This window comes from Paramisgurnus dabryanus, chromosome 19 (assembly GCF_030506205.2).
Source record: "Paramisgurnus dabryanus chromosome 19, PD_genome_1.1, whole genome shotgun sequence".
NCBI lineage: Eukaryota > Metazoa > Chordata > Actinopteri > Cypriniformes > Cobitidae > Paramisgurnus > Paramisgurnus dabryanus.
The window spans coordinates 4,842,456-4,866,956 of record NC_133355.1 but is presented as its reverse complement, the minus strand read 5'-3'; the positions used below and the strand labels follow the sequence as shown (position 1 = coordinate 4,866,956).

The 24,501-nt window shown below is 37.4% G+C and overlaps 1 protein-coding gene across 4 annotated transcripts in view; it reads left to right on the top strand.

Annotated features, from left to right (window-relative positions):
* khdrbs3 (KH domain containing, RNA binding, signal transduction associated 3) overlaps positions 1-24,501 on the top strand; it is a 453,020-nt gene that overhangs the window by 337,897 nt on the left and 90,622 nt on the right. The window contains exon 1 of one of the 4 annotated variants that reach the window (XM_065285851.2): positions 13,897-14,026. The exons of the other annotated variants lie outside the window; for them this stretch is intronic. The gene's annotated coding sequence lies outside the window, so the exon portion shown is untranslated. Of the gene's footprint in view, positions 1-13,896; positions 14,027-24,501 lie in introns of those variants that run through there. 4 annotated transcript variants of the gene reach the window in all.

Here is a 24,501-nt window from a genome sequence, read left to right as displayed (position 1 = left end):
AGTCGCAGTCTATTAGCGAATATGAATAATTAATCAGGTATTGCGAGAGGGAAAGAGGATACGTGCATACGAAATCCATATTAATTATGATCTATTGTGTCAGCCTATTACAGCGGAGAGAGAATAGATCAGACGGCTTCGCTAGAATAAAAGCACTCTGAAGTTTAGCTGTGCATCTTCAGGTCAAATGTGCATGGAAATAATGATTACTACAGTATAGACACGAAAGGAAAGCAAGCAATGATCTTAAGTGGCATAAATAATTAAAAAAAGAGAAGTATTACAAACTTTTAATCTATAATCCTTGTCCTTGCAAACTTTGAGGTTTGAGATTTCTAGGGTTTATGTTCTTTAGGAGAACCATCTCGAATGTTCTTATCTATTTAAACTCATTGCTGTCAGAGAGAAACAACTTAGATAATAATGAGACCTCTGTAGCTTTAATTATTTGTCTGTAAAATACACAGTTCCTGTCAGGCGGTGAGCGTATGTTGATTGAAGTCTGGCAGTCTGACCTTGGAGTGAAAAGCTTTCCATCTCTGTTTGGATTGGCATCTGTTCCCTGAAAGAAGGACGATGCCTTGCATCTACTTGACATAGATCTACTTGACATAGACCTTGACATAGACTACTTGATGTAGTCACTGTACCTGAATTTTACCTCACATCCCTCTCTCTCTCTCTCTCTCTCTCTCTCTCTCTCTCACCTCAGAGGTCCTGTATCACTTGCATGAATAATGAAGACTAGTTACAGCAACACTAAGGGGGTGTGCACACCAAAGCTTTTAAAGGAAACGCCAGGCGGATACCGACGGCCAGCTTTGTTTCAGATGAGCGCTTTGATTGCTATAATGCTTCTGCTTTGTTTATCAGTTGTTGAACAATGCGCCGGATGGTTGTCGTGATTTTTGATTGGATGTCTGAGTAACAGTGACATTGACGAACTGAGCTTTTCACACAAAGTTGATTATTTTTCAACTCTCGGCACTCCTGCCAAGCACCAGTGCTAAGCGTGGAAAAAAAACGCCAGCTGCTGGCTTTTTTGAAAAGCGGTGTGCTTCTATTGGAAACAGTTGAAAACATACGCCGGCATAAACGCTTTGGTGTGCACGCCCGCTTACTGTGTGTGCCGTGTTTATAAACTTTAAATGTCACTTTCTTTTTGTGGTAAGGCTGATAGAATCTGGTGTGTTGGAGATAAAGCTTGTACAAGCACTGAGTTGTTGTCTAAAGGTCTTATTGTCTAAAGCTGTTTACTGCATCATCTCCGTTGACAACAGAACTGAATTGTGTGTGAGTAAAGTCTGCTGTAGAGCATCTAGTAAAGAGTGAAATAACAAACAGGACCAAAGGTGAGGATTTAAAAACATAGAAAACTCTCAGACAGTTTCATCTCACACTTAACTTTTCGTATCATAAACCTTGTAAAGATTCACTTGTTACAAAACAATTCGGTCAAACTCGTTTTCATCGTTATAAACCTGCATGACTCTCTTTATTTCTTTCTTTCGTTTTTTTCGTTCATTTTTTATTTCGTTCGTTCTTTCTTCCTTTTGTTCTTTCTTTCTTTCATTTTTCCGTTCGTTCTTTTGTTCATTCTTTATTTTGTTCGTTCTTTCTTTCTTTTGTTCTTTCTTTCTTTCGTTTTTCCGTTCGTTCGTTCATTAATTCTTTCGTTCGTTCTTTCTTTCTTTATTTCCTTTTACTTTCATTCTGTCTTTTGTTCTTTTATTCTTTCATTTGTTCTGTCTTTCCTTCTTTTATTCTTTTGTTCATTTGTTTGTTCTTTCGTTCGTTCGTTCATTCGTTCGTTCTTTCGTTTGTTCTTTCGTTTATTCTTTCGTCCGTTCTTCTTTCGTCCGTTTGTTCTTTCTTACTTTCTTTTTTCTTTCTTTCTTTTTTCGTTCTTTGCTTTTTCATTCTTTCTTTCGTTCGTTCTTTCTTTCATTCATTCTTTTGTTCGTTCGTTTTTTCTTTCGTTCTTTTATTCTTTCGTTTGTTCTCTCTTTCGTTCTTTTATTCTTTTAATCTTTCATTCTTTTATTCTTTTGTTCTTTTTTCTCTTTTTTTCTTTTGGTTTTTCTTTTTTCATTCTTTCTTTCTTTCTTTTTTCATTCTTTCTTTTTTTCATTCTTTCTTTGTTTTTTTTCGTTCTTTCTTTCATTCGTTCTTTCTTTTGTTTGTTCTTTTTTTCGTTCATTCTTTCTTTCATTCTTTTATTCTTTCGTTTGTTCATTCATTCGTTTGTTCTTTCTTTCGTTCTTTTGTTCGTTCGTTATTTTGTTTGTTCATTTGTTCGTTCTTTCTTTCTTTCTTTCTTTCTTTCTTTCTTTCTTTCGTTCATTCTTTCATTCGTTCGCTTGTTCTTTCTTTCATTCTTTCTTTTTTCGTTCTTTTGTTTGTTCATTTTTTCTTTCTTTTTATCTATCTTTCGTTCTTCCTTTTGTTTTTCTTTTTTGTTCTTTCTTTGGTTTTTTCGTTCCTCCTTGTGTACTTTCTTTCTTTCGTTCTTTTGTTTGTTCATTTTTTCTTTCATTCTTTCTTTCGTTCTATTGTTTGATCATTTCTTCTTTCTTTCTATTTTTCGTTCTTTTGTTAGTTCATTTTTTCTTTCTTTATATCTTTCTTTCGTTCTTCCTTTTTTGTTTCTTTTTTCGTTCTTTCTTTGGTTTTTTCGTTCCTTCTTGTGTACTTTCTTTCTTTCGTTCTTTTGTTTGTTCTTTTTTCTTTCATTCTTTCTTTCTTTCGTTCTTTTGTTTGTTCATTTTTTCTTTCTTTCTATCTATCTTTTGTTCTTCCTTTTGTTTTTCTTTTTTGTTCTTTCTTTGGTTTTTTCATTCCTTCTTGTGTACTTTCTTTCTTTCGTTCTTTTGTTTGTTCATTTTTTCTTTCATTCTTTTGTATGTGTCTAATGAGGGGGACATGTAAATTGTGCAGTACTAGTGGTCCTCCAGGACGGGTTTGAAAACACCTGGTTTAGTCTATAGTCCTGTTTGCAGTTTAGTCTTGTTAGTGTTGTGTTTATATTGTTCATTGACCCTAAAATTGGATTCAAATAACATACAATAAACTAGACTTAACTTCACTTGACTTGGTATTTCACAAGAACAGGAACAAAGCAGTAACAAAGCAAAACGAACATAGGCAGAACGCAAAGCTCAAGGACTTTAAATAGGGAAAACTAATGAGGGGAACAGGTGACAGTTATTAAGACAAGAGGATGACAAGGGAGCGGGTAAAAAGTGACAATGTGATGTGATGTGGCAGGATCCTGACACATATTTTTATTAAGTTTTGAGTAGACTATATATTAAAACAGTAGCCCTCCAGATTGTGGTAGCCCTTGCTCATAAAAAGGTTACCTTTTTTACCAAGTAGCGTTTCCCTGGTCATGGTTTAGATCAGGGGTCTTCAACTACTTTTCTTCGGGGGCCAGATTTTAAAATTGTAAATATGACGCGGGCCAAACTTTTACCCCTATTTTTACTTTTGATATATTTTTTACTTTTACCATATATATGTGGGTGTGTTGTCGTTTTTGTTACTTTTGTTGTAGTATATTTGAAAAAAACATATTAAAAACATGCATTTTCAAAAAAAAAATGAAATTTAAAAGCCTTTTAATTACTGAAAACTCATATTTTCTTTATTAATATTTAAAACAATTGCAGTTTAACATGTAAGAGCCAAATGTTAATAGTAAAAGTGTAAAAGATCAACACTCCTAAACATATTTTGTTTATAACTATTTAACTTTCATTAATTGTTACATGTCAACTACTCACAATATATAGTCTTCTCCTAATGACTAAAATTACACTACATGTTTTCTTTTTTAATATTTTATAGATATATAGGCTAAACAGCCTTTCCATTGTACATTACATACAGATATAACTGTCGGGAGTACGCCCCCTAGTGGCAGTCGAAATGAAAATGTAGTTTAATCGTAAATCTGTCATGGAAGAGAACCTTTAATCTACGAGTATAGTTAATAATTTACTTACCAGCAATTAAAGTATTCAAGTGTTACTGATAAAGTAAAACAAAAAATAATTAATAATTTTAACTTTGCACAGTTTTGATTGGAACACACTGAAATACATCACTTCCGGTCGCCGCGTCACATGCGGTGTAGTCGTATAAGTTTATTTTCTTGAATGCATCCAAAGCTCGAATTGGATCAGATAATTACGCACCCGCAGATGATTGGCACCCCACACAGCCCCTTTCTGTGTTGTCTTGTACAGTGGAAAGGTAAAAGTAATCACACTGAATTTAAATCAGACTATAGTCGTTTCTCAATAAGGCTGCAGCCTCCGGAGGTCGCATTTCCAGGCTGCATACGTCATTAAGTCTTATTTCAGAATTTTAACAATTATAAAGTTGACTAATATTCTTAGTTAATCGTAAATTGTTGTAATATGCTTATGATTTGTGAATGCAATGCTCAGTTAACTTAAACTTGATGATGTATGCAGTTTGCATATGCGACCTCCGGAGGCTGCAGCCTTCCGATTGAGAAACAGCCAAAGGTGACCGGCGAGCCGGATAAAGATGATTGGCGGGCTGCACTTGGCCCGCGGGCCGCCAGTTGACTAGCCCTGGTTTAGATTAATCCAGGACTAGGCCTTCGTAATATTAATACATTTAAGTAGTTTAAGTAGTACGCATACACCTTATAAAAAAACAATACTGGTGTGCATCTTGAGACAAAACAATGGCACTGATGTACTTTAAGACAGAGGTCAGCAAGGGCTACAAAATGGATAAAACAATCTGGAGGGCTACTTTTTTGCTATAGTCTACTAAAAACTTTTTTATTTTACTTGTTGATGTTTTATTATTGTTTAACATACATAAACGAAACCAAGCTAATATAAAGTATATATAATGAATATATATTAAAATTCAGGCTATTAATAGAAAGTGCTTTGGCGGGCAACTCACAGACTCTGTGTGGGCAACCTGAGTCCTGTGGGCATCATGTTGGAGACCACTGATTTAATGTCAGTGTAAGATGTTTTTACATTTAGGCAGCTCAAACATCCATCTAAGTCTGGGACTAGGATAAGCCCTCTCTGGGGAACCACCCAATTTTTTTTAAGATATTGCAGCAATTTACCAAAATAGCACACTAATGTTACAATAACTTTTTTGGCACCATTAGTCATAGATTCAATATTCAGTTCAGTTACAGTAAAAACAATAACTGGCAGAATCTGTGGTAAAATTGGGTAAGAAATGTTAAATAAATTTGGTTTGGTGTTTAGCTTCTGGTTTCAGGTTCTGAAATGTGACTCATCCACCAAATGGAGTGTGGGTCATAACAATATTAGACAAAATTGCATTCATTTACTCATTTTCCCCTCTTAGTCTTCTAGCTAACAAAGGTTTTTTTTAGACAGAGAACAGGTGAATATGTACAGTAATGTTCCTCCCTTTTAACTGTATGCGTCCATACATTCCACATTGCCTTAATAAGATTAAGAATTAATCAGCAAATACTTAATTTAGGACAAATTTACATTTTAAGGAGGAAGTTAATACAGTAAATGTGTGCACTGTGACCTAGCCACCACATTCGTTATACTGTAGTGTATTTATTTCCTAAATATGTGCAATCTGGAAAAGTGACTCCTTATTGTTTCAAATATTAAGGGTGGATGTGATCTTTTTTGAGTCTGAGACCTAAAGTGGTCCCCAAAAACTTGTTCGCTTAATGCATGTCATTGCATTAACAAACATCAAATAAAGTGGCATTTTTTAAGGAACAAGAACACAAGCACAAAACAAGTTTTGTTAGGTTTCAAATGATAAACAAAATCAAGTTAGTTCTAGTTTAGTTTCTTTGTAAATGCCACTGGGTTTGGTATTTTGTTATGATGCAACAAGTAAAGAGCAGACATTGTAACTTTCATCAGTTTGTCTGCTCAAGCATTTCAATGTCTTCCATCCCTGTTTTTATTTGTATTGAAATAATTCTTTTTTTGCATTAAAACCTTTAATAAAACCTTTCAGTCATGGAAAGAATTTTAATTTTAAACATTTTAATCTTTTAATTTTTTCATATTTAAAAGCATTAAAAGCATTTCGTATTTTAAAAGCGGGTTGTCACACACACATCCAAGTTTATCCATTTATAGGCGCATAATACTAACGCGCTCTTTAAATAAAAAAACAATTGACGCGCGTTCAGCTCCGCTAAATTCAGTCAGCAGACACATTCAGTTGTAAGTGTTTGCTCTGTCTAACGAAACTAAATTATTTAATTAGACGAAAATAACAAAACGACGGTGAAAGACGGTGTCGCGGTGGGCAAGTGATCTAACCGGTGAGAGGCTGAAGCACCGGTTATCACCGTTTCACCGACTATCGCGGCAAGCCTATCGTGAATATTAATCACAATATTTTTTGTCTGGACAGATTGGCTAAAAAGAAAATTTTGGTGGCTTATGAATATTGATCACATTTTTTTGTCTGGAACGATTTGCTGAAAGGTGGAGTTTGGTGGCTCATAAATATTAATTAGAAAAAATTGTCTGGACCGATTTGCTGAAAGGTGGAGTTTGGTGGCTCATGAATATTAATTACAATTTTTTGTCTGGACCGATTTGCTGAAAGGTGGAGTTTGGTGGCTCATGAATATTAATTACAATTTTTTGTCTGGACCGATTTGCTGAAAGGTGGAGTTTGGTGGCTCATGAATATTAATCACAATATTTTTGTCTGGACCGATTTGCTGAAAGGTAGAGTTTGGTGGCTCATGAATATTATTCACAATATTTTTTGTCTGGACAGATTGTCTGAAAAGTACATTTTGGTGGCTCATGGATGTTGATCACATTTTTTTTGTCTGGACCGATTTGCTGAAAGGTGGAGTTTGGTGGCTCATGAATATTATTCACAATATTTTTTGTCTGGACAGATTGTCTGAAAAGTACATTTTGGTGGCTCATGGATGTTGATCACATTTTTTTTGTCTGGACCGATTTGCTGAAAGGTGGAGTTTGGTGGCTCATGAATATTATTCACAATATTTTTTGTCTGGACAGATTGTCTGAAAAGTACATTTTGGTGGCTCATGGATGTTGATCACATTTTTTTTGTCTGGACCGATTTGCTGCAAGGTGGAGTTTGGTGGCTCATGAATATTAAACACAATATTTTTTGTCTGGACCGATTGGCTGTAAGGTGGAATTTGGTGGCTCATGAATATCAATTAGAAAAAATTGTCTGGACCGATTTGCTGAAAGGTGGATTTTGGTGGCTCGTGAATATTAATCACAATATTTTTTGTCTGGACCGATTTGCTGAAATATTTTTTGTTTGACCGATTTGCTGTAAGGTGGAGTTTGGTGGCTCATGAATATTAATCACAATTTGTTTTTTGTCTGGACCGATTCGCTGAAAGGTGAAGTTTGGTGGATAGTGAATATTAATTACAATATTTTTTGTCTGAACCAATTTGCTGAAAAGTGGAGTTTGGTGGCTCATGAATATTAATTACATATTCTTATATTAAAAACATAAAATTTGCAAAATGTTTCTTATGATGATCTTGAACTTGTAAACTTTTAAGTTTAAAATACGTTTTTTTTTATATTTTTTAAAATGTAAATAATGTTTAATTTTCTTGATTAACAACAAAATGGAAATCATTTTCCATGCTATGGTGGGCTGTGTGTTTTTTTAGTTAGTTGGCAAACCTCCACCTCAAAAGCTGTTTAGAGACAAAGAGGCACGAGGTGAGGATGCTGCTGGTGCAAAGTTAGCACGCTTTTTTGGAAGCCACAAAAAGATTTATGGAATATGATATGACGAGACAGAAGAGACAGACGTCTGGTGGAAAAGAGAACAGATGCCCAGATCTCATCTCAATCTCTCTTTATCTCAGCGTGTCTCTCCACCTACATTTTTAATAAGCACACACACACACACACACATGCAGACAGAGGCACGTCAAATAAAGATATGAAGTTATCAGGTTAGATGTGAAAGCCCTCCACACACAACGCAGGAACTTTATGAAGTGTTATGTGTGTTTTTGTGCAGAAGTGTATCTGTCTTTCTTCATTTCTGTTTTGTTGCAGAAAAGAGAATATTTGATTAAAACTGAGTTTAATAATACAAAAGGATTTCGTTTTCGCTTATATAACACGTCAGATACGCACACTATGAGAACCGCACACAAACTTGAAAGTCGCAGCAGTCTACTGCGATCTGTCATACTTTACTTCACTTCACTTGGGGTCTGTAGTGCACACTGTGAACCAGACGCATGAATTGATTCTTTAAAGTGCTTTAAGTGTGCCGAACGACACCCTGTATAGTTTTTTTAACGCTTGTACGCAATTCTTGTCTTGGCACTTGTACGACTCTTGTTGTGTTGGAAATCTTCCTTTTTTGCATTAAATACAAGTAAAGCAATGAAATGTGACTTTTATTAAATTTATGTTGGTTAGCATTTCAGTAAGTGATCCATGAACATTATAAATGGGCATGACAAAATGTATTCATCCACGAATATTACTCTCTGTTGTTTTCTTTGTGAGATGCATTTGAATTTCTCCGCCATATATTTTGTTCTCTTGGAGGGATCTTCAGCTCTTAATAATGAACCTAAGGCATCAAAATAATTAGCCGGAAAGCTGTAAGAAGCAGCACACCTTTCACCCACATGAAATTCCAGTATAATGGCCAATCGTTTCGCAACCGTCCGCCCGCGGCATTATAATATTCATGAACGAATGGCGTGTTAATGTTTGTGTTCCAAATAATTAGCATTTCTCATCTTCCCTCAGAGGAGATTGTCTCACATGTCGTCTTATTAACACATCCGACTCCTGTCATCTCTTAAGAGTGGAGCAGAGCTGGGGGTTTCTCTCAGTGTCGTAAATAACCTTCATAGGACAGACACGCATTTGGCCGTCTTTATGTTTTCAGTTCTGTTACGATGAGCCGCTCTGATCCGGGAGGCGTCGTGGGGTGAGATTACGACCGGCCGTCTCAGACTTCTCCCGTGGCTTCTTTATGCGGGATCTGAATGGGACGTCTGTCAGATATTAAAGACGAAGGGTTTAATCCTGCCAGAGCTCGAGAAATGTGAGATGCGCAAGGTCAGCGCAAATATGTTGCACTCTTCGTTCACAGAGAAGATGGGGAATTATTATTATTATTATTACAACCTATTAAACACTATGCCAATGTTGTCTCATATACAGATTGTCTGCATATACTCTACAAATATTTCTTTATATGCATTTGAGACATGAGCCATGCAAACATATTGTAAAGCTGAAGAATTTTGGAGAACAGCTGTCTCATTTGTCAATTATTGTCTCGGTATTTCCCTAAACAGTCAGTAGTTAACTCTGCAGTTGACTTCATTTATCATGTAGTACACTAGTGTACAAACCTATTAAGTGGTTAGTACTAAAGGGCAGGCTGACCCCTCTTAATAATGTCCCAGCGCTCCACACGTGCAGAACATTTTAATGTGGTCTTCCACGCGGCGGATGGAAGAGCAGCTTTATGAAAATAAGACCTTATTGAAGAACTTGCCACTGCGTAGGTCTCAGGCTATTGAGTTTATTGAGCTGAGGTCACTTGTGTAACAAGAGTAACTTAAACAGCTGATGTATTTTAAAGTTAAGAATAGACATATTGTATAGGCATATTTATATTGTTATATAAGCAACAAGAAACAATGCAGAAACAATACTGGTTGACAATTGAATGTCTTCTTCACAGCTAACATTAAATGTAAACTAGAATTGACACAGAGCATATGTTAACTCAGTGTGAATGTTATTGCTTAGCCTAAAGCAAGACTAGTCGATTAGAGGCCCGCGGGCCAAATGCGGCACTTTAATCATCTCCGACCCGTCGGTCATCTTTGGTTACTTTTCTCTTTTTACTGTACATGACAAATGATGGCCGATAAACCGTAAGAAGAGTTTGAAAGTGGCTGCGTGGGGTGCCAACCATCTGCGGGTGCGTAATTATTGGATCTAATTTGAGCTTTGGGTACATAAAAAAATAAACTTGTGCAGCGTATTTCAGTGTGTTCCAATCAAAACACTGTGCGCGATGTGAAAATTATTAATCATTTTATCAGTGACACTTGAATACTTAAGTACATTATTAACTATAAATATTTTTTTGTATGAGCTTCTCTCCCATGTTGACATGGATTTACAATTAAACTGATATTCCTTTAGGACTGCCACTAGGGGGCGAACTCCGGCAGTCGCATCCGAATGTAGTGTACAATGGAAAGGTGGTTTAGCATATATATCTTAAAAAAATTTCTCCACCAGCATTTTTTTTTTAAAGTTGCCAGCCAGCACCAGCATTTTTCATGATTTTCACAAAAGTTTAATGCCTTCCAGAAAATTTTCTTCTTTAAATATATAAACATACAATATAACACACAAAAAAAGAACAGACACCCTGCTTAAAATTTTTTTATCCCACCTTCATTAGTTATCTTTTTCATCTCTCAAATATGGGTAGGTTTCTTAAAAAACTCAAACTTTTGAGCAAAAACCTGAGGTACTTTTGATAGAGATCAGATTCAGAGCGATCCTCAAAACTTACACTGACATACATTTCCTTTGTAATCGCTTTTATTTTAAATAAAAAAACTATAATTTATTAGTTTTTGATAGAAACATAGAAGACAGCTACTAAGCGGAGTGTAGCTGCGTCTGGTCGTAGTTTCTGATGGTGCAACAGGTGTAAATATTTTTCACAATGTCGGACGTAGCTAAGCCCGACGTAGGACTTAAACCCAACTTTTTTACATCCCTGGATAGTTGCGCATGATTAAACATGAGTCTTTTTGGCAAGAAAACAAAGGTTTGTTGCGGTTTTTTTTTTTTGAAGTGGGGATTGGGGATGTGCCAGGAAAAAAGTTTGGGAACCGCTGCCCTAGGGTGATACTTCTGGGTTTTATAAGTTATGGAACATCGCCACCTGGTGGATAATAGCGGTATGGTGGAATGCCTGAAATACCAAGCATGCCGCACAAGCCCTGAATAGTAAAGGCAAAATGTCTCGATCGCCCCCCAGTGACTGGTCCTAGTATAGGTCATAAACCCCGCCTCCCCCATGTTATTCAATGGGACTTGAGACCAACTAAACAATTTAATTACACTTCAATTATCTTTTTTCCGAAGCCGGTTTCTGTCATTTACTTATAGTTTTTATCACGCTGATGTACATTCAAGTGTTTGTTTTTAAAATAAGTTTGTTTTTAATTCGTTAATTCGTTAATGCTATAAAAATGGTGGTGTCAGCTGTGATATGTGCATTCTGCAAGAGCGAGGGCGGGGCCTTGATTTTGCGGCTTTACTTCCTGCTCAGTGCTGCCCAGAACTGGTCCCGAAATCGCTACTGCGCAGACTCAAGATGTCCCCGCCGTATTGAGACACTGGCGGCTTCACTTTTCACCAGTGGAAAAGAGCGAACGAGCGTCGTTCATACAGTCTCTGGGAAATACATTGGCAGGAAAGCACTTTTACTTAAATTGACGAGTTAACTCGTCAAATGCGAGGAAAGCGTTAAAATATTAAAAAATAAAATTTGAAGTGCAATTTTAGTCATTAGGAGTAGACTGACTTTATGTTGTGAACACTTGAAAAAACATTACAGTTAGTGCCATACAAAAATACATGTGTTTGCTTCTGCTCCCAGTGACCTTGGGTTTAGGGTTAGGGCTTCATTAATCCCGTTTTTTATGCGAAATAGACACATTCTTAAATTCATGTGAGATCAGTCTGGTTCCTCTGAGATATACGATCTAACATTAAGCTTGTATATAATTCAGAAATATGCTAACGCCTATATTAGACCTGGGAAAACAAGCCAGTTTATTGTGTTAAATGTCAGGTAAACTTAAAGGGATAGTTCTGCCAAAAACGATATTAAACCCATGATTTACTCACCCCAAGCTGTCCGAGTTGCATATGTCCATCGTTTTTCAGACAAACACAATTTCGGGTATTTTAGAAAATGTTTTAGATCTTTCAGTTGATTAAATGTAATGTTACTGGGTCCACTCATAGTCCACGACCTTCAAGTCCAAAAAAAGTGCGTCCATCCTTCACAAAATAAATCCAAACGGCTCCAGGATGATAAACAAAGGTCTTCTGAGGGTAATCCGTGCGGTGTTGTTGTAGAAATATCCATATTTAAAACTTTATTAACGAAAATAAATACCTTCCGGTAGCGCCGCCATCTTAGTCACGTCCGCATTCAGGATGAGAGCTTACGCATCCTACGGAGGCTACTCTGCTGCTGCTCTGTGCCCCCGCCCTCCAAATTTGTCATACGTCACTAAGAAAAGTGCATACACTACGCTAATACTCTCTCCTGAATACAGAGGAGTCTAAGATGGCGGCGCTACCGGAAGGTATTTATTTACGTTAATAAAGTTTTAAATATGGATATTTCTACAACAACACCGCACGGATTACCCTAATATAATTTTTGGCCGAACTGTCCCTTTAATGGCTGAATAGAAATCCTATCTGCGGTTATTCTTGGATTTGTGATGTTATGTGTAACGCTGCTGCTCTGCGTTGACAGCTATACAGACATGTGAACAAACAGTTTCTGGTGGTTATACATAAAGTCTATGTGTACAGTCATTACATCTTTATCATTTAGAAACTGAAAACTCATACATCAATATATTGACAGCATTTAAAGTTCTTTATTAACAGCTTTAATATCATTAAAATTGCTATGGATGATCTGAACGCTGGTGTGATTGCCGAAACGTTTGTGCGGATCAATGCTCAAACAACAGGACTCTCATTAATAGATGATAAAGAGATTTTATCTGCATGATTTAGAAATATGGGAATAATAAAAGTGTCATCATTTTCAATTATAATTATACAAGAATGAAACATTACCGATCAGTGTTTCCCAAGAGCATAAAAAGTGAAATTTGGTTAAAATAAATAAATAAATACATTAATTTGTGTGAATATCTGAAAAGAATATAATTTATTTTGTCATACTACCTATACAGCATTTACTTATGAATAAAACACACAGTTTTGTTATTGGTTAATATTGTGTGTGCAATGCGCATTGTCTGTGTGTTTATTACAGTGGAGTAGTAGATCATTGTGCGTGTTGTGTGTGTGCGCTAGTGTTTGTCAGCATCCCCCTGTGATTTATCTGCTTTTCATTACGCCTTTGCCTGTAGATACAATTGTATCATAATGAAGAAGTATATTTTTCTCCCGTCTTGCATTCATTTGGTTTACAATCCAAGTGCATTATGGGAATGTTGCGTTGGTGGGCGAGTGAGACGGCATAGATTATGACACAAAGAAATGCCCCGAAGATTGTATTGAATTAGTTAAATCAGAGACGGGGAGATATTTATGTTTGTCGAGCCCCGCCGAAATACCACCACATGAAAATTGTAATGTGCCTGCTTTTGTGTTTGTGTCATAGAGGGCACAATCCCTGTCGCTCTTCACCACATCACACCGTGCTTTTCCCAGGAAAATAAAAGAAATATGTCGGTTGTCATGGAAATCTATAGTCATTTTTCTTTCGTTCCCGGCGTTGAACGGGTCTGAGTCCAGAGGGAAGGCTGCAGGAATGAGATGTGGGTAGGGTGACATGGGCCCGATGACATGCTATTGATCTGCGATCTGTCTTGGCAGTCCTCTTTTGAAAAAGCGCTCTGATTTGTTGCACAACACACGTCTCATATTTTTCATTTTACTGCCTTTCTGTTCGATGTGACTCTGCAGGCCTGGCCCAAAGCTTTTGTGCCGCACGGAAGCGTGATATCAGAGGAACTAGCAAATCCTGGAATACATGGAAATCAATAAGCTTCGCATCAGAGCTTATATAGAGAGATCGGTTTTATTGCCCTTATGATTCATGCGATTGGCTTCAAAAAACCTGTGACCCGAACCGAGCCCATGAGATGCGGTGAGCAGATCCCATTACATCAGGTGGCTCACACAACAGCTGTGCAACTTCCATAGAGGTAAACTTTGAATTGAACAGATATTATACTTTATATTAAAACTGCTCGGGCGAAACACAATGTTATAGTATTTGGTTGAGATGCAATGTGGGGGATTTTTAGTACATAAAACAACAATTTAAAGAAAGCAGATTGGGTTCCTTGGTGTAAGTTTTTTTTTTTTTTTTTTTTTTTTGAGTCCACCAATGCTACAGATGCTGTGATATTAAGCAATTCTTCTGTGTAGTTAAATTCTGTCACGGTTTGTTTAATCACTTCTGCTGCTTCTCAGTCTGGCGTTTGTTTATGCGATTCTGAATTCACCAGCTGTAAATAGCAGGTGGTCACCTGTGCCACACATAATTGTTGGCCATCACAAAGGTTTAGAAACTCTGTCTGGATCATTTTTCAGTGCCAGTTTGTGATAAGATTGCGTGCCATTTTGATGAAAGAAATGAAATGTTTAGTACTTAGGAGCGTAATGTTGGGCATTTGTCAGCTGTTTTGTCGAGTGTGACTGGTATTCGTTTGACATGTCTTTTATCTTCAACTTTCAATTCTAAACCTATACGAGAGATGGAGGATTTTTCTTTCAGTTTTTTGTTGTTGTTTCTTTTTGACCAACTAAAATGTCAGGTTTATATGAATAACTTTGATTAAAAACACACACGCCCACGCACACACATACTCTAACCTCACAACACACAAACAAATCATTACACACAATCAAACCTCATCACTCCAATACTGCACATGTGTGTTGTGAGGTTTGTGTTTGTGTGATAGGTCTGTGAGTGGTGAGGTTTGGTTGTGTGTAATGATTTGTGTGTGTGTGTGTGTGTGTGTGGGGGGGGGGGGGGGTTGGAGGTCTTTGATGTGTGTGGTGAGGTTTTGGGTATGGGTGGGATGAGGTTTGTGTGTCGTGAGGTTTGTGTGATGAGATTTGTGTGTGTGTGTGTAGTGAGGTTTGTGTGATGAGATTTGTGTGTGTGTGTGTGTGTGTGTGTGTGTAGTGAGGCTTGTGTGTTGAGGTTCGTGTGTGTGTCGTGAGGTTTCTGTGATGAGGTTTGTGTTTGTGTGTGGTGAGGCTAGTGTGCGTGTCGTGTGGTTTAGTGTGCGTGTCGTGAGATTTCTGTTTGTGTCGTGAGGTTTGTGTGATGAGGTTTGTGTGTGTGTGGTGAGGCTAGTGTGTGTGTCGTGAGGTTTTTGTGTGTGTTGTGAGGTTTGTGTGTGTGTGTGGTGAGGTCTGTGATGTGAGTGGTAAGGTTTGGTTGTGTGTAATGATTTGTGTGTGTGTAGTGAGGTTAGTGTGCGTGTGGTGGGGTTTGTGTGTGTGTGTGTGTGTGTGTGTGTGTGGTGAGGTTAGTGTGTGTGTGATGAGGTTTGGTTGTGTGTGTAATGATTTGTGTGTGTGTGTTGGGGGTATCTGTATGTGTGTGTGTGTGCGTGTGCGTGTGTGTGTGTGGTGTTGTCTGTCTTGTGAGGTTTGTCTGTTTGTGAGATTAGGTTTGTGTGTGTGCTGAGGTTTGTGTGTGTGTGTGCTGAGGTTTGTGTGTGTGTGTGTGTGTGTGTGTGCGTGCGTGCGTGCGTGCGTGCGTGCGTGTGTGTGTGTGCGTGCGTGGTGATGTTTGTGTGTGTGTGTGTGTGTGTGTGTGTGTGTGTGTGTGTGTGTGTGTGTGTTGTGCGTGCGTGGTGATGTTTGTGTGTGTGCGTGTGTGTGTGTGTGTGTGTGTGTGTGTGTGTGTGTGTGTGTGTGTGTGTCTGTGTCGTGAGGTTTGTGTGTGTGTGTGTGGTTAGTCTAGTGTGCATGTCGTGCGGTTTATTGTGTGTGTCGTGAAATTTCTGTGTGTGTCGTGAGGTTTGTGTGATGAGGTTTGTGTGTGTGTGGTGAGGCTAGTAAGCGTGTCGTGAAGTTTTTGTGTGTGTCGTGGGGTTTTTGTGTGTGGTGAGGTTTTTGTGTGTGTGGTGAGGTCTGTGATGTGAGTGTTGAAGTTTGTGTATGGGTGTGATGAGGTTTTTGTGTGTGTAGTGAGTGAGGTCTGTGAGTGGTGAGGTTTGGTTGTGTGTGTAATGATTTGTGTGTGTGTGTACCCTGCTGAAAAAAACAGCATCAAACCAGCATGGACCAGCATGGGAATTATGCTGGTCTATGCTGGTTTGATGCTGGTTAAGTTGGTGGTCACCAGCATACCCACACTAAAACACAACATATGCTGGTCATACCAGCAAGACCAGCATATGTTGTGTTTTGGTGCTGGTATGCTGGTTCTTATGCTGGTCTGGTGCTGGTTTAGCTGGTGCAAATGCTGGCGCTGAAGCTGGTTTAGCTGTTGTTCACCAGCAAACCAGCACCAAAACACAACATATGCTGGTCTTGCTGGTATGCTGTTTTTTTCAGCAGGGAAGTGAGGTTAGTGTGCGTGTGATGAGGTTTTTGTGTGTGTGGTGAGGTCTGTGAGTGGTGAGGTTTGGTTGTGTGTAATGATTTGTGTGTGTGGGGGGGGGTATATGTATGTGTGTGTGTGGGGTAAGGTTAGTGTGCATGTGGTGAGGTTTGTGTGTGTGTGCTGAGGTCTGTAAGTGGTGAGGTTTGGTTGTTTGTGTGTGTAATGATTTTTGTGTGGGGGGATCTGTATGTGTGTGTGTCTGTAGTGAGGTTAGTGTGCATGTGATGAGGTTTGTGTGTGTGTGTGGCCTCAAAACACACACACAAACATCATCACACAAACCTTATCACACAAACCTTTCACATTCCTGTGTTCCTGTATAGCTCAGTGGTAGAGCATTGCGTTTGCAGTGCAAAAGGTCATGGGTTTGAACCCAGGGAACTCAAGTACTGATAAAAATGTATACTTTAGCTTGTAATGCACTATAAGCCACTTTGGATAAAGGTGTCTGCCAAATGCATAAATGTAAATATATATACACATACTTCACCCACCACACAAACAAATCATTACACACTAACCTCACCACCACAAATTTGCAGGTCAAAGTTTACCAAAGTTGAACTTTATAACATGCTGAAAATGCTATTTTTTTCACATAATCTCGCGTTTCCGGTCTTTGAATGCTTATCAATGGAAATCAATGGAACGAAAAATCCAGTTGTGACCATGGCATAAGACCTCACCACCTCATCGCACACACAAACACAACATTAAGACCTCACCAAAACACACAACACTAAAACCTCACCACACTTCCAAAACTATCCTTGCATCGCGAGGCAATAAACATGTCAAAATCGATGGCAGAATTGTAAATAAAACTGCCAAACAGTGCAATTATAAATTATTTATGCCCCAATGCATGCTGGGAAAAGAAGAATGGAACTGAATCACAAACACATTATTTTCACTGCCGGAGTGTCTGGTGATATAAAGGTTGCATTAAGATGCATTACCTCTGTTTCAGAATAATAAGGAAACTACAGAGATGTTAGCGTGTGTACAGGGATTTCATGTGTTTCATTAAACATGTAGGTGCGCTATAACAAAGGCAGATGTAGGTCACATGTCTGTGAGCTCATGCTGTGCTCATTCCTTTAATGGTGTGCGAATGTTTTCCTCGTTTCTGCTCTTTGACCTTCATTTCAGCAGGGTTCGTTCGTTGGTTTTGTTTGTTGAGCAGCTCATTCTTTCCACATTCAGACCAGAGCCACTACCGTCTGTGTTGATCATTGAGGTTGTATCTATCCATCCATCCATTTTCTTATCTCCCCTTATTGACTTTTCGACTAGTTGTTGCACTTCTGTATTAGGTCATTTTGTTTTGCGAAGTGAAAACCGGAAAAGATGATGTGATGAACAGAATGCTTTAAAGCTAAAACGCATGCTTTGTTGAAAGAGCATTAACTCCCTACAGTATATAACCTCTATAATAACATGTAAATCAGAAATCCATTCTTACTTGAGCTCATGTAGAAGCATCTTTCTCCGTGAATGAGCTCCTCCAGGATTCCCGACCCGAGCTCTCCGTCTCCCATTATTGCCAATCTTCCCCTTTCTGACATGTTTTTTGTGAGCAGGATGTGAAATCTGAGGAGTTAATGGAGCGTTTTCTGGCTCCTCTCCTCTGTCGGAGTCTTACGAGGGATTTCACCGTAATCCTGTAAATCATGACACTTTATGAATTTAATATGGAAAAGTCTAAATTGTCTAAAGTCTAAATCTTTTTTCTTTATAAATTTAATTTTCAAATGTATCTTTCATTCCTGTGCCGGTCAATGTGCGTATCTTATGCCAGTAAATACAATGTAAACGTGGGTGTTTTCAGACCTGTAGATCGATTGCTTTGTTCTAAAACCCGGGGTTAAATGGCTACAATGTTGCAATTTCATATTGGTTTGGTTTGCATTCACAAGGCAATATTTCCAAACGAACCAGACTTTGCTAATACAAGTCATGTGCGAGTAAACTCTCCTTTTAATTGGTGAGAGAGCATCTGTTTATTTTTCATGATTCTGCTCAGAGTTTTCTTGTCAAGATTGACATACAGCAGCTTTGCGGGATTATTGTGTGTTTTTTTTTTTGTAACTGCAGTTAGGGTGCTTTCACACCTGCCTCATTTAGTTCGGTTGAATCGTACCAGAGTTCAATTGCTCACTTGGTGCTGTTTGTTTGGGCAGGTGAGAATGCCAAACAAGAGGACCGAGACCTCCTTGAAGAGGTGGTCTTGATACGCTTTCAAATGAACTCTAGAGTGGTTTGTTTGTGGTGAGAACTGAGATCTAACCAACCTAACTGTAAAAGTACTGTGCATTTTGAACTAAACCAGCTGCCGTTGTCAGCTGCGCAGTGCATTATCGAATGAAGAAGTGTTTGTTGACAGTTTCTATTAGCAATATTAGCACAATGACAGATCGCGGACATACCTGGAGATGCGAGGAGGTGCGGACGGAGCCTCAGAAATTTGATGTCTTCCCCGTTTGTAGTGCATTAGAACATTGTTTTCAAGCTGCATCCATGATTTATTCTGTTTGTCTAGAGCAGTGGTTCCCAAACTTTTTCAGTGTGCGGCCCCCCTTGTGTACGGTGCATTCCTTCGCGGCCCCCCAAAGAAAATTTGTGACCAAAAAATGTTCTAAAACTCAACATTTTAATAAAAAAAACATTAAATTATACAAAAAAGTAGTGCTTTTGGTTAATAGCCTTATTTTTTTAGGTTTAATTACACAGAATTCATGATAAATGAATGTATTTCATAAAATATCATAAAACTGGGGCCCCCTGGCACCATCTCGCGGCCCCCTGGGGTCCCCGGCCCCCAGTTTGAAAACCACTGGTCTAGAGTACTGTATACAAACTATGTATAACAACCACGGACATAATTACAGCGTGCAGTTGTCTGTTCATGGTGTCTGCTGTATTTTCCTCCTTTTTTTTTACTTCCGGGGTTCTGTTGGAATTTTGCGCACATTGATTCTGACCAATTGAGAAGCAGTTTTGGAAATACGTTCAAATACATGTGGCCAATGAGTGATGTGGATCTTATCACATGACTGAATTTTGGTTCATTTCTACTGGTGCGAACCAGAGCAATCAGTGTGGTTTGAAAAGGAACCAAAACTGCTAAAAAAGTTACAATGGATCATTTTTTTTGCTTTTGTTCCGGACCAAATGAACTGAACTACAGATGTGAAAACACCTTATATTACTTCATTATTGTAGGCAGGAATGAAAACTTAGGCGGGACAACATTTTTACCATGTACCTACTGTGAGAACAGCAATAGAAGACATTTAATAAGGAACAGGTTTGCTTTGGTTTTGAATGGAGTTGATGTGCTCACCAGAACTCGTCACCAAAGAGCTATCAGGTATGTTCATGGTTAAAGAAGCAATAATTTTCGTTAGTCCGTTGGGTCGGATTGCTTTCAGCCTTATACCAAATCGCTTCAGAGTGCGTTTGCAATCGGGCCGAGACTACCTTGTTCAGGCGGTCTCAGGGCGGTTATTTTGATGAGGGTCCGAGCACAATTGCCATGTTCACATTAGGGTTGGGCGATGTCCCCATAAATTGGCAGTTGACGAAGGTTACGTAAACCATCGCGATGGACGATGATATCGTTAGGCGGGGGGTATTTTAATTTTTCGTTATTATTCGTTATTATATAATTATTATTCGTTATTTTACTTTATTACTTCCACTTAAGAAGAGTTGTGCACTTTTTATTTTAATATATATTTTACATAAATACTATTCTGTACTTAAAATCTATAATTTTGTTATTTTACTATCCCAACTAATGTCTCTTTCCTATAGGTTGCACATAAGGGGAAAAAGTAGCTTTAATCCACTGAAGAAGAGTTGTGCACTTTTAAGCACCTTTTAATCTCTTTACATAAATATTTTTTTCTATTTAAAAGCTATAATTTCATTATTTTACTAACCCAACGACTCCTCCGCGCTTTCCAAATTTTGCACGTAAATATCTGTGCATATGTGCCACCAGTACTCCGTCAGAGAGCGGGTCTTCAGCACCGCGGGGAGCAGCCAGCACTTCAATCCGCAGCTTATTAAAGTGAACAGGGCCAGACACATCGAAATTTAAACATGGTCTGTGTATGTAAATCCCGCGTTTTGGTCGGAGTGTTGTTCCCGTTTTCTTGTTCTTGACGTTCCCTGAATTCTGGGTTTATATCTTAATCTGCCGCTTCAGTGCAGTACAGTATAGCCTCAATGTAACAATGAGCACGATCTCCCGAGACACTACAAAAGGCTACTAATAAATGATTAATATGGGCTGTTTTCTTGTACAAAATTAAATATTTAAAGATAAATGTACAACATGTAAAAAGACAAGATTCTAGCAATGTCAAGATTAGGGATGGGCATTTTCCAGTAATTTACTAATTTTTTTAATATTTAATTTTTCGAATATTTAAGCTCTTAAAAAACCAATATACGTTTATTTAAATTATGTTAATTAAGACATGTGTGTTTTGTATTTTTCATTTTGTCATAATTTCACAGAAGGCTTATAATTAGGAAATATCCACAGCAAGCTAAACTTATATTCTGTATGTATATATATGTATGTATTTTAAGTTGAAAACATTGTAAAAATATATAATATATATATATATATATATATATATATATATATATATATATATATATATATATATATATATATATATATATATATATATTTTAAATTCTTCTTAAAAAATATCCTTCAGAAAAAAATGCGTTAAAACTTAATGCGGAGCGAAGTCTAAAATCCTTAGTTTCAAGTCGGTCGTTAGTATTAATTCATTACAGTTTGATGTTACATACATTATATTATACCAAATATTATACACTAACCCCAAATCTAAGCGAAGTTTGAGGACTTGCGAAGTTTAAAGTTTGAGGACTTGACAAAGTAGGCTATCATCATTTAAACCAACCCGACTCAAAACACCAAGAGCCCGGAGCAAACGAAAAAACACATCTACATAACCGACTGCTCAGTCGCCATATAAATATCTTCTCAGTTTAGTTTGGCGTATTTGTGAATAAAGAAAACCATATTTATCCTACCTGCTTCGGTGAAAGCCCGTTCTTCTGACTAGATACAATAATGCCGGTGCTGCGGAGAAAACTCTTCCTGATGATGGTTATCCGATAAAAACAACAGACGGATTGAACAAGATTGAAAATCTGTATTTAACATTATTTTACAAATAACGTAAGCTGGCTCGATACATTATTTTTGACTGTGCAAAGTTACTAACGTTAGCTTAATTTAACAACATTTTACAAAGACGGTGCTTTGCTTTAAACTGCCATGTGCAGTTATCCGGTTCATTTTCGAAAGAGCACCGCATATAATAAATGTTCCCCGTTTCATTTCGTTCTCCGTGTCTGTCTCTTTATTAACAAAATAAAGTAGACTTTATAACAGAAAGCTTACAAATCTCTCATGATGTGTTGATTCGGGCGGCGGAGAAGCACGTTTAATAACACGTGAGCCCTCACTGAGCCAGTGGCCAAATACGGCGCGGCGGGGACAAACCCGGAGATAAAAGGAAAAACTTAAATTCGTCTGCAATCTGCATTGCCAAACAATCAGAAATACATACAAATTAATGTTCATGTATATTTTACATTTAAGTCTGTAAAAGACAGTATAGATGAAGTGAAAAAGCATTAAATAAGTTGTTACCCTTTGGTGGCACATTAAAAACAAACAAACATTCGAATAGCATTTTTTAAATTCGAATTATTATTGCCATTCGAATATTCGAATATCCGTGCCCATCCCTAGTCAAGATCAAATGCCCGACAGGATATTTTCACAGACTAACACACGTCACGTCTCACGTCTTCTATTTAATTTATAGAGCAATTCACGCAAAGATATTAGGTTAACTATAGTCTATATAGAAGAGAGTAAGGCTATGTTTACATTAATGCGTTTATCCTTTAAAACGCCTTACTTTTGCTACGTTTACGCCTTTCATCTACACTACATCACCGTTTTTGACCCTCATAAACGGATTCGTTCGCAAACGCTGAAGACCCTGTTTTAGTTTGAGAACTCAGACGTTGCTCTGAGTGTAAATGAACGTAGACGGAGTCTTATGTAAACGAACAGCTGATGTTAACCTGACAACGCATCATTTTCAAAGTAAAAATTATTTTATTCATGTAAATGTTGGTTTGCAACGGAGGTTTTGCCAAAAATAGTAAACATCTACCAACCAGCTATTATAAACGCTATATCGGATTGTTTTAACATGTATCCTTATAGATAATGTCTGTTTTATATTAATGTTTGAGTGTTGTTGGGTTTAATGTGTTTATGTTTTGTTTAAATTTAGTTAGCTTACGAAAATTAGACTGTCATTTTAAACGCCATATAGGCGTTGTAAAGGCCAATATGAAGGGAGAATTGTAATGGGTCAGACATTATTTTTGAGTTTAATTTAAGTTTTGTTTGCTACTTTAAAATGAATTTCGTTTCAGATAATTTGTCTCTTAATTTTAATCGATGTTTTGTTGATAAGTGTTGTGAATATAAATTAATAAAAACAATAAACTCAACGTCATTAATATATAATGCTCGTTTAGGCGCTTGCGCTTTTAGCTATTCTGTGTTGCTAGCGGAGGACGTGCACGGACCTCGCACACTTTTAAAAATTAATGCAATAAGCATTTCAAGCAATACTTCACCTCTTACTATGTTTGATTGTTTTAACATGTATCCTTATAGATAATGTCTGTTTTATATTAATGTTTGAGTATTGTTGGGTTTAATGTGTTTATGATTTGTTTAAATTTAGTTAGCTTACGAAAGATAGACTGTAATTTTAAACGCCATATAGGCGTTGTAAAGGCCAATATGAAGGGAGAATTGTAATGGGTCAGACATTATTTTTTAGTTTAATTTAAGTTTTGTTTGCTACTTTAAAATGAATTTCGTTTCAGATAATTTGTTTCTTAATTTTAATCGATGTTTTGTTGATAAGTTTTGTGAATATAAATTAATAAAAACAATAAACTCAAAGTCATTAATATATAATGCTCGTTTAGGCGCTTGTGCTTATAGCTATTGTGTGTTGCTAGCGGAGGACGTGCACGGACCTCGCACACTTTTAAAAATTAATGCAATAAGCATTTCTGGTAGGCTAAAGCAATACTTCACCTCTTACTATGTTTGATTGAAGTTTGCATTTGCTAAAATTAATTTTTGCTTCAAGTTCGCTACTGTTAGTACTGTTCACTTGAATGCTTTCTTTTTAAATCATAAAGACCTTTATGTTTAGTTATAAAATAAAAATTAACCTATTAATCATATTAATATGTTGTAGGGGGGAGATAGAACAGTATAAGACTTTCCCAAACACATTTTTATAGGTTCAAAAATAGTGTCTGTTATAGTTGCCAGCAAAGGACCCAGGTATGACTTTTTGTCAATATCGCACACCCCTAGGCTGCGTAAACGCGCAAAGGTAAGCTATTATTAGAGTAATAAGTTATTTTACACTTTTATGCGCATGCCCAGTTACATGATTGGTCATGTTTCATGGGTTTATGGTGGTGTATAGTGTGGATGAAGATTCTTTTTAAAATGCCAGTATAAACGAGGATCGTTTTCATTTTAAAATGCCGTTTTAAAACGCAAATGCTCTAATGTAAACATGGCCTAAGTGTATGTCGACTCGCAGCGGAGTGGGGAGGGGGCGTGGCATCACGATGGTGTCTCTCCATCGTGATGTCAGTCAACCATCACGATGGACGATGATATCGTCTATCGGCACAACCCTAGTTCACATATGCCTAAACTAACCGAACCAAGGGAGTAAACACACAAGGTTTGGGAACAAAGGCTTGAGGTCTGAAAACATGCTAAGACACAGGTTACATATAACTCTGTGGATAGATTAGATTAAGGGTTTTCAAACTGGGGTTCAGGGACCCCCAGGGAACCTCCAGGAGGTTCTGGGGTCCCCAGAAAAGTTCAGAGGAAATTTTTTATATTTTATTTGTGTTTATCTCTCATTT